The 9,809-nt window shown below is 37.6% G+C and overlaps 1 protein-coding gene across 1 annotated transcript in view; it reads left to right on the forward strand.

The window, feature by feature from the left end:
• Positions 1–2,838, forward strand: part of SOGA3 (SOGA family member 3) — a 54,447-nt gene extending 51,609 nt beyond the window's left edge. Inside the window, exon 8 of the transcript XR_008422896.1 lies at positions 780–2,838. The gene's annotated coding sequence lies outside the window, so the exon portion shown is untranslated. The remainder of the gene's footprint in view (positions 1–779) is intronic.
• Positions 2,839–9,809: the final 6,971 nt, after the last annotated feature.

Below are 9,809 nucleotides of genomic sequence, written 5' to 3' on the forward strand. Positions count from 1 at the left end.
ACCACCTAATGATGATACATTGAACATTTGTGGTAGAAGATATATGTGGGCTAGCAACTCTCGGAGAAGGCGGGGGACTTATTGCTGTATCTTCAAATTATACTGGCTAAATGGCCTCTCTCAGCCCCACAGTATTGCTAGAACTTCCTTCCAGAGAGAAGTGACTCAGGGCAGCCCTCTTGTGGTGGACCAATGTTCCCAAGGTTCTTTTCTAGAATAAGAGGTAGCCCTAGAATAAGAAGTAGTACTTTTATTATTTAGATTTTGTTGTCATCATTATCAAAATCTCCTAGCTCAAGAATCTGGAAATAATATAATGAGATGCTAAAAACTAATTTGAGAACAGTAAGCAAGATCTATCTCTAGTTTTAAATAGCCCATACTTCTAAAATGTTTTTGTGTTTTGTTTCTTCAGAATACAGACCAGTACTTAAAAAGAACAGATAGTTTAAAACTGTTTTTTTTTTAATATTTCTGTCATCTGGAAATGCCTGTACATAAGCCCCATGACAGATCTGCTTGGCTAAAAACGCTGTTGACATGCCACCAGCCCTCAGAAAGAAGAGAGAGCCAGCATCCCATGATTCCAGAGGGAAGACATCCAGCACTGGGGAAATAAGCACATTCACTGAAACACAACAATCTAAATATGTAACTTTCATGGGTAATAAATACTCTGTGTGTGACTCTCATAATTTTATAAACCAAAACAGACTCTTGTATAAGTATCAAAATTATATTTCTGTCACTAACACAAAATCCAAACTCTGTCATTCTAGGACTAAAATAACACAGGACCAAATTTGACAGAATTAGCTGTGGAACTTTATAAAAATTAAGAAACCTTGGCCTCATCACTGGATGACCTGATTCCAAAAATCTGAGGTCAAGTTCCAGCTTTCATAATTTTTTTTTTTATATATAATTCTATGAGTGATTGCAGTATCCAGTAAGTCTGGGAGTGCCACAAGTCTGTGGTCACCTTGATGGAATGGGGACCACCAGGAGAGGCTCTTTGCTTTCATTTGTAAGTTTATTTCAAGGTCGTGGGCTGCTCAGAATGTGGACAGTCAATGCCACAGGTTACATTTCAGGAATCTTCAGAGTTGACCAAGCTTGCTGCAAACAAGGATTTATCTTATTCTTCTTCTGGGCCTTAGGGTCCAACAGTATACCTGGCACAGAGTTGGTGCTCACAGATATTTGTTACACGGAATGCTAATTGGAGTGCCCAAGACCTCTCCCTAGAAATGGAAGATAATTTAAGAGTCAAGAGAGTCCTGCTAAGCAACTGAGACCCTGTATCATAAAGTATTATGAAAATTGCAAAACGTGCATTATTCTAAAGGAAAGGATTATTTTAAATATGACATCTGTAAGAGCATCTAAATTTTAATATGCATTAGAGTGGGTTCAGTTTTTTTTTTTTTTAATGTTTATTTTTGACAGAGAAACAAAGCATATGGGGGGAGGGGCAGAGAGAGAGGGAAACACAGAATCCGAAGCAGGCTCCAGGCTCCAAGCTGTCAGCACAAAGTCCAACGTGGGGCTCGAACTCACAGACTGCAACATCATGACCTGAGCCAAAGTCGGACGCTCAACCGACTGAGCCACCCAGGTGCCCCGAGTTCAGTTTCTCAAAGTCACCACTTTTCCAATTTTTTCCATCTCCTTGCCAAGGAAAGTAGAAACACAGTACCCTTTCAACTGGTAGATATGGTTCAAGAAGAAAAGAAAAAGAACAGAAAAACTATACAAGCAAGAAGTCAGAAGCCACCCAGCCTCATACACAACCATAGTTGTCACAGCATAAAGAGACTAAATAAATAACTACTTTGTGATGCTTCAAAATCATCACTTAGATGCAAACTATAAATTAAATGTGTACTGGCCTGCTAAAGGCAAAATTGGAGCGTCTATTTCCAGATTTCCTTCAACCACTAAATGAAAATCCATTTGTCTTTGCATTTTGACCCAAGATTTATATTATCTCAAGACACAGCTTCTTTAGACAAGCTGTCATCAAGGTAAATACTCTGCTATTTGATTCCTGTGTGGTACTTGGAAGATGGAATGTCATCCCCCTCATATGGACTTAACAGAAAACTACACTTAAAAGTTGACAAGGCCAGAATTCAACCTCTCATGCCCCAACCCCCTATCCCTGGGTTCTGTTCCCTTCCCTTGAACTCCATGGAATTTTAAACTTCAAGGCACTCCACCAAGAATGAGAAGACCAGAATTCTATTCCTGGCTTTGCTAGTAAGTGGCTCTGTGACCTTAAGCAGATGACCTAACATCAGGGCCTCTTTCCTCAGCTATAAAATGAGAGGGTTGACTAGATGATTTCAGAGGTTCTTTCTGGCTCTAGAATTCTCTAAATCTAGAAACACCTTCAACTAGAAACATTTGTGTACTCAATATTCCTTTTTTACCCTTTCCAAAATGTTTTAGTTTGTGGCCTAATATCATTATGCATGTAGACCTTTTCAAATCCTTTTCAGGATTCTCTTTCATGTTTCTTGAAGCAGCTCATGTTGCTGCATTTACTTTACATTAAATATTATGTTATACATGTCCTTATCCCTTAGCTATACTTTGAATTAGGATCAGTATGTCACCAGATATGCATGATTCTTCCAAATTCTCTTCAATATACAGAGCAATTATTTGGGCCAATTTCATATTTGAAGGTGTAAATATTGAAATGGTTTAAAGTAATCTAGAGTATACAACAAATTGCATTTTTGCCATAATGTTTTCAGCCATTCTGATAGCTGCTTGAAAATGTCAGGCACTTCAAGATATCTGAATATCATTAAAGGGCTGAATATACCAGCATCGGTCTTTTTAATCCATTCATTTTACATACATACCAGTAGGAATGTTTCTCAAAGTTTTCTTAAAAGTTTTTAGTGGAAAGATTCAAAAGCATCTGCACTCAATATTTATTGCCTTTGTATGCTTTCATCTTCTGGGTATATAATACAGCATGGAAATTGAAGCTACTACATACAAAAAAATTATTCAACAAAAGGGTTGGTAAATACTAGAATAAGTGATATACCTGGAGTGAAATTCTTGTCAGTGTCTCTCCCTAGTTTTTGATTCTGTGTAATTTAAGGTCGGTTTTACCATGAAAAGAAGTAGATAGAAGCACCTGCAATAAATAATTATTGGGGCTTCCATGGAAGGGGGGCATTCGAATAGGTACTATTGAGTGATACTATAGAGTATAGCCCAACATAATTTCTCCCATACTTACCTGCATATTATCTGAAGTTCTGATAGGATTTAGAAAAGCCTTGATTCAATTCACAAAGGACTCATGGAAATTAAGAGGTTTGGAATGGAAGAGAGTGAAGGGGGAACAATGTTATTAGATAATTCTGTAGAGGTCCTTTGGGGCAATCCCTTGCCCCACCCCAGGATTATCCTCCTGTCTTGGTAAGGTTAGAGGCAGAAATAAACCAACTTTTTTTGTGTGCTTGGCACTAAAAGTGTCCCCTCATACTCTTACAACAACCTCATGAAGTAAATATAATTATCCCTTTACAGATGAAACACACTTGAAAATTCACACAGAGAAGTGGTGGCAATAGAATTGAAACCAAGACCTCTGTGGCAAAATTCTCACATCTCCAGTTAGAAAAACCAGTTCTGGGGAGCCTGGGTGGCTCAGTCTGTAGGCATCTCACTCTTGATCTCAGCTCGGGTCATGATCTCACAGTTCATGAGTTCAAGCCCTGCATTGGGCTCTGTGTTGATCGTGCAGAGCATGCTTGGAATTCTGTCTCTCCTTCTCTCTGCCCTTCTGCTGCTTGTGCTTGCTCTCTCTCAAAATAAATAAATAAATTTTTAAAAATTTAAAAAGAAAAGAAAAGAAAAACCAGTTCCAAGCTCTATTCCTCCACATGATGTTTTTCTACAAACTTCAGCAAGATACTTGACATCTCTCAGCCATGGTTTTATCAGTACGATCAGGGTAATAATATCTACAGATATATTTGCTATGAGGGTGAACTAGGATAAAGATATATTCTAAGTACCTAGCCCAGAGTTTTGCAGAGAGCTGTCTATGAGTAATCACTATTATTGCTATAACTATTATTACTGTTATTGCTTTTGAAATTATGATGCCAGGCTTTCAAAACACAGAGCATGATTTCCTTCAATTGTACTATATGTACTAACGTGTTACCATGGGCAGGTTACTATAATTAAACTTTTGAGGTCCCCATGAAATATTCATATGGAAGCAGGCAAAAATAACGTGAAAGTGAATATGTAACATTTTAATGACCACACAGAGGAAATTCTTCAGACTTGAGGATAAGATCTTAGTATTTAAACCCTTAAATGGCTTATTTGCTAAAATAGACACAGAATTGTGTTAGACACTTTCTTTAACTCAGTTAAACCAAACATGAGCAGATGGATGCATGTACAAGTTCACATGCAACCTGCAAATGTTGCTGGAGAGAGGCATCTTCCCTGGCATTTCCAGGAGAGATCAATTTGGCCATGGTTTAGGGAGCCTCTCCATATACTTGGGCTGTGGTACACCTCAACTGAAAACAAACACATGAGCATCTCATTGGTTTTTTTCCCTCCCATAATAAGTGTTATTCTTTTCTATGGTCTCTGGTTTCCTCTGGCAGAAAGACATCACTAATGTAGATAGAGACAGCAAGCTGTCATAGAAACACAAAGAGTATGAGGCTGGTCTGTATATATGTCCCACTCCTACTTTATTTAAAGACAGAAGTTTGATACGTTTTCACAAATCTTTGGAGATTAAACATATTACATACATATATATATATTAAATATATTACATTATATATATGTGTATGTGTGTATGTGTGTGTGTGTGTGTGTATATATATATATATAAAATTGTTGCACATGTTGTTATGCCACATCCAGACACCAACTTCTCAAGGCACTGAAGAGTACATTCTGATTCTCACTGAAAAAGGGAAAGAGAGAAGTATGCAAGGAAATAATTCTTGACTATAAAGAAGGAGGTGACTTTTTCAAATAACCTCTAAAATTGGCCATTGTCATTGTGTGATATTAACACCAGCCCTTTTGGCAAGTTTGAAAATAGTGGGCTCCATTATAAAAGCTAAAAATGTCCTGGACCTGGAGTTGTTTACCCAGAGTATGAGCTGCTCTAAAGTTACAGAGCTCTGGTTGGAAGAGTGGCTTGAAGGCCGCCTCCAAGTATCTGACGTCACAGGAGTCTCAGCTGCTGCTGTGACACTGACCTGAGCGGCTTCTTGATTTGTGAAAGGAGTGAAGGTTTAAAAGGGATTTGCCAGTACTGCTCTCTTGCATGGTTGGACGTATTTTGCATTCCCATTTTCTGCAAAGAAGCAAAATTCACCGAGCTGAGACTTTTGTCTTTAAAAAAAAAACCTAGCTATCCTTCCATTGCTAGATTGACCAAATGGTGGAACATCCATAGGATTTCTCCCCAGAGCTAAAAGGTATGTTTCTTCCTAACCGTTTGAAATCAAGTGATTCATTCTGGCAAAATATAGAGGGGCTACTGCTGATGTGTTTTAAACTATGGGCACTGTTTAAGTGCAAGATTATTTCAACATCTGCCTGTTCCAGTGTCTGCGTCTGGGCTGTAAAAACAGTGGGGCGGGGTGCATAACGGATTTTACTGACGCCCAGGGATGAGAAGGTCCAGCTGCTGTGAGTGGATTTCTCAACTCTGGACTGACAATGACATCCGCCCTCTGAAACTGTTTTTAAAACACTGCTTCTCAGTACTTTGAACAGCACTTTGCCTACTGTAGGATTTCACTAAATGTATTTATTAGAATGTTGTTTTTCATTAGGATGAAGACTTCTTACATTTGCAAGTAAAATTCAAAACCCATGAGGTTATTGGTATTTGAAAATTACAAAGAAAAATAAACATAGTTCATTCAAGATGATGGCGTTTGCTCACTACATGAGTAGTGTTTCTGTAATTTTAGTGGAAGTGTGTGCCATGCATAACCGACTAATCTGTAATTAGAAGGGGACCTTACCACTACATCTTCTATTGTTTAAGCAAATTAATTTTAGATACTTAAAGTCTCTTTCAAAGCTTTTATTTTTTAAGAGAAGTAAAATCAGTACACCTATATTTTGGGTGTTTTCTAGTTTGAGTGTCTAACTGGGGGAAAAACAAGGAAGAAGAAGGTAATAAAATGAGAAGACAAAAGCATTTCTTCAGACTTGCATGTAGTAGTGTCTCTTTGACCCTTTTGGAACACGAGGAACATGTTGAAATAGCAAGAAATAGCAATAAAAAAAATATTCCTTTTTGCCCTGCAATCAAATCAAATCGTTGTCTTTGGAAAGATGCATTTGCTAGTAAAACAATAGGAGAGGAATAAGGTCTGTTAATTAGCTGAAATGATGCAAATGATTGATAGCCTGGAGGAAGAGCTAGAGAATCTTGATGCATAACTCTGATGGGTATAGGCATGGGAATTCTAAATCCCTCAAAGTTAGAAGCAAAGCATCTCTAGGACCAATGATTCTTCTAGGAATTTTGAGTAGCACGGTGCGTAGCATGCCAACATTCATTTGTAACCTCCTCCAAATGAAAAATCTTTGATGATAGGAAAAGTATGTGTAGAAAAAGGAGATGGGAGAGCAAAAAACAATACTTTGAACCAAAATCTCAGAAGAGAGAAGTAGCGAGAGAGTCAGCTCCCGTAATGCTGATTTGTTTGGCTAATGTCCAGTTTCCAGCTGGGGAGATGGTGGGTAAAATGGTACTGACCCAGGTGTAGTGAGAATGGAACACTCCTCAAAGAAGTGTTCCTGTGACCACACTGAGGCTAATTTGAGAAATTAAAATAATTTATTGTGAGACTCCTAAGTTGCTCTTAAATGCTGCCTGCTAGTGGGGCCTAAGTAAGCAGAACTATTTTCCTCCCATCACCATACTCATTGCAACCCACTCACAACCCAACAATTCTGACTTCCAGCCTCGGCCTCAGGGACTCAGAAGTAGGTTACACGGATTGTATAATGCTACCTTGGAGTTGTTGAGAAAAGAACGTGTGCATGACTGAGTAATGCAGCTCACTCTACCCTTTTACAGTTGCTCTAATAAATTTTTATTCTGAATGAAATTGTGCACGGAGTGAATTGATAGAGACACAGGGAGGGATGCAGATAGCAGTAATCCTTCCTTCTCTCCCACATAGATGCCAATATCTGTGGGCGAAAAAGAGTGACAACTAGAAACAAAGAGAACTTTTGTATTTGCATCAGTAGAGAGCAGTGAAAATGAGTTTTAGAATCTGCTGAACCACTTTACCCCATAACTTCTCATCATAGAACATTAAGTCCCTCCAAAGTTGCCCCCATTAGTTGATTTTTTAATATTTAAGGAGAATTATAATAAAAACAGTTTTATATAAGATTTATCTATCCAAATCTTTGCTAACAATACAAAATTTTCTGAATATTCAACTTGCCACGTATCCTAAAATACTTGAAAAATAATGAGGGCAAACAAGGAAAACATGAGAGTTCACACAATTAGATTTGCTTCTATTAATTTTCTAACTTAAAAAAACGTGAAAATCTTCAGTTTTATTCTGGAGAAAGAAAACATAAAGAAGGATAATTGAAGGCAAGGAGGGAGGGAGGGAAGAAAAGAAAAAGAGGGAAGGACAGAAGGAAGAAACCAAGGAACAGGCATTTATTGAGCACCCACTATGGTTCAGAATGATGTGAGAGACTTTTATTAAGCATTCTCTCTCTTATGTTCATGTAATCCCTGCAGTGACTCTATGGACCCCATTTTACTTTTGGAGGAGAAAGCAATAAATTCAGTCATACTATATTTGACATTTATAACGAGACATAGATGCTAGGAAGGCAAAATAAATCCTCCCACAAAAATTGGCACAGATATTGCTCTATAGGAATTTTCTTTCAAAGGCTTGGTTTTGATCCATAACCATTACATTTCCTGGCACTAGATGGGGGTCTGGCCCTGGAGAGGGGAAGCTGTGTGGATTGGCCCTTGTCCATAGTAAATGATGAGTGGTCTTTGCAGTTAAGTGCAGGATTCTGTCTGCTTTGGGAACATTACCTGGGTTCATATATAGTGCTGTTTTACAAGGGGCAAGCCTGAGTTAGACTGAGTTAGACTGTAAAGAAAAGAAAAAAGAAAAGAAAAAAGAAAAGAAAGGAAAAGAAAAGAGAAAAAAGGAAAGGAAAGGAAAAAGAAAAAAAGAAAAGAAAAAAAAAGAGGAAGGGTCTGGCATCTTTTAACCTTTTAACCCTGGTCTGGAGTGGTTCTAGAAGAGTTAGCAATAGAAAGAAAAATTGGGGCCATTTGTACATAACTATAGGAGACACTTTATGATGATTTCTGAACATTTACAGTGCTTAAAGACAGGATGAATCATGGGTGGTCATAGCACCTCTTTTCCAGCTAGCCTGAAAGAAGTATGTTTTTTTTCTATAATTTCCTTGGTTCGTTTCCAACTATCTCTTGAGGTCTTAAATCACTCATTCCACTCTTCCTAAGAAGTCCTAGTGTTAACTACCTGCTAGTGAGCAAGATAGTTTCAGCTCACAGTTAATTACATATGGTTTTAAAGCAGTCTACCAGTCTAAAAATAAGCACTGTCTGCATTTCCTGTGGAATAATTATTAGATGAACTTAAAAGATTACTAGGTAATCAAGATTAATGACAGAGTCTCCAAAACAAACAGAAAACAAAATCATGTATATTCTTTACTATCTTCATTTTGTTAGGTCTTCACTGACGTATTTATTTTGGGCAACTAGCATTGGTAATGGCAGGTACATGTGGTCCCTGGCTCATTGGTGTGGGAGGTAGTCAAAGGAAGGAAGGATGACAGAGAAGATGGAAAATGGGATTAGAAAAAGAGCATGGCTAAGTGGATAAAATGAGACATGATAACATCTCAAGTGGCTAAATCTGAAATTACTTCTTTTTCTTGACTGGGTTAGTCATAGTATTGGGAGTGTCAAGAAGTAGGTAAAAATGACCAAAGTGTCTGTGGGAAATAGTTTAAGAGAAGAATAACAATGTAGATCTCAATGTTTTTAAGCTGTTTTTGAAGGTGGAGCCCTCATATAGCACTGACATTTTTTTATCCTTATTAGTCTGTTATAATTCACTGATAGATTGCAGCTCAAACTATGTTTGGAACAGTTTACCACTTGGATATGCATGCTCAGAACAGTCTGATAAAAATAAAATTAATCTTCAATGTTTATCTTATATTTGGGACACGAAATATGCAGCCATCTTCTGCAACTACAAAATGGGGCTTGCTGCCTGGTTATGTTGGCTTCATTCCACAGCACCAACATCCAAGCAGCTATAGACCCTGGGGGCACTTTGCTCATAATTAGCATAAGCCACTACCTGGTAAATTAACACATTTCGGTCATGGCCTAGAAACCTGAAGATATAGACTTTTAATAGACATGATTATCTTAGATGATGGTTTAAACATTTTAAACATGCTTTTCTACCCACTAATAAATGTCTATGTCTTTCTTTTTAAGTACGCTCTACACCCAACTTGAACTAATGACCCCAACGTTAAGAGTCGTCTGCTCCAATGACCCAGCCAGCCTGGCACCCTATATGACTTTCTTAATAAAAATTATTTTTAGTAGAAGTCAGACCAATATCTTTTAAAGCAAAAAATAGGGAAAATGTTTAAAATTTTCAAACTATCTTGCATGCCATATGCCATTTAATCTTTATAACAACCCTGTAAGTATCTTCCATTTTAAC

The sequence above is a fragment of the Panthera pardus genome, unplaced genomic scaffold, assembly GCF_024362965.1.
Source record: "Panthera pardus isolate Hobbes unplaced genomic scaffold, ASM2436296v1 HiC_scaffold_17, whole genome shotgun sequence".
NCBI lineage: Eukaryota > Metazoa > Chordata > Mammalia > Carnivora > Felidae > Panthera > Panthera pardus.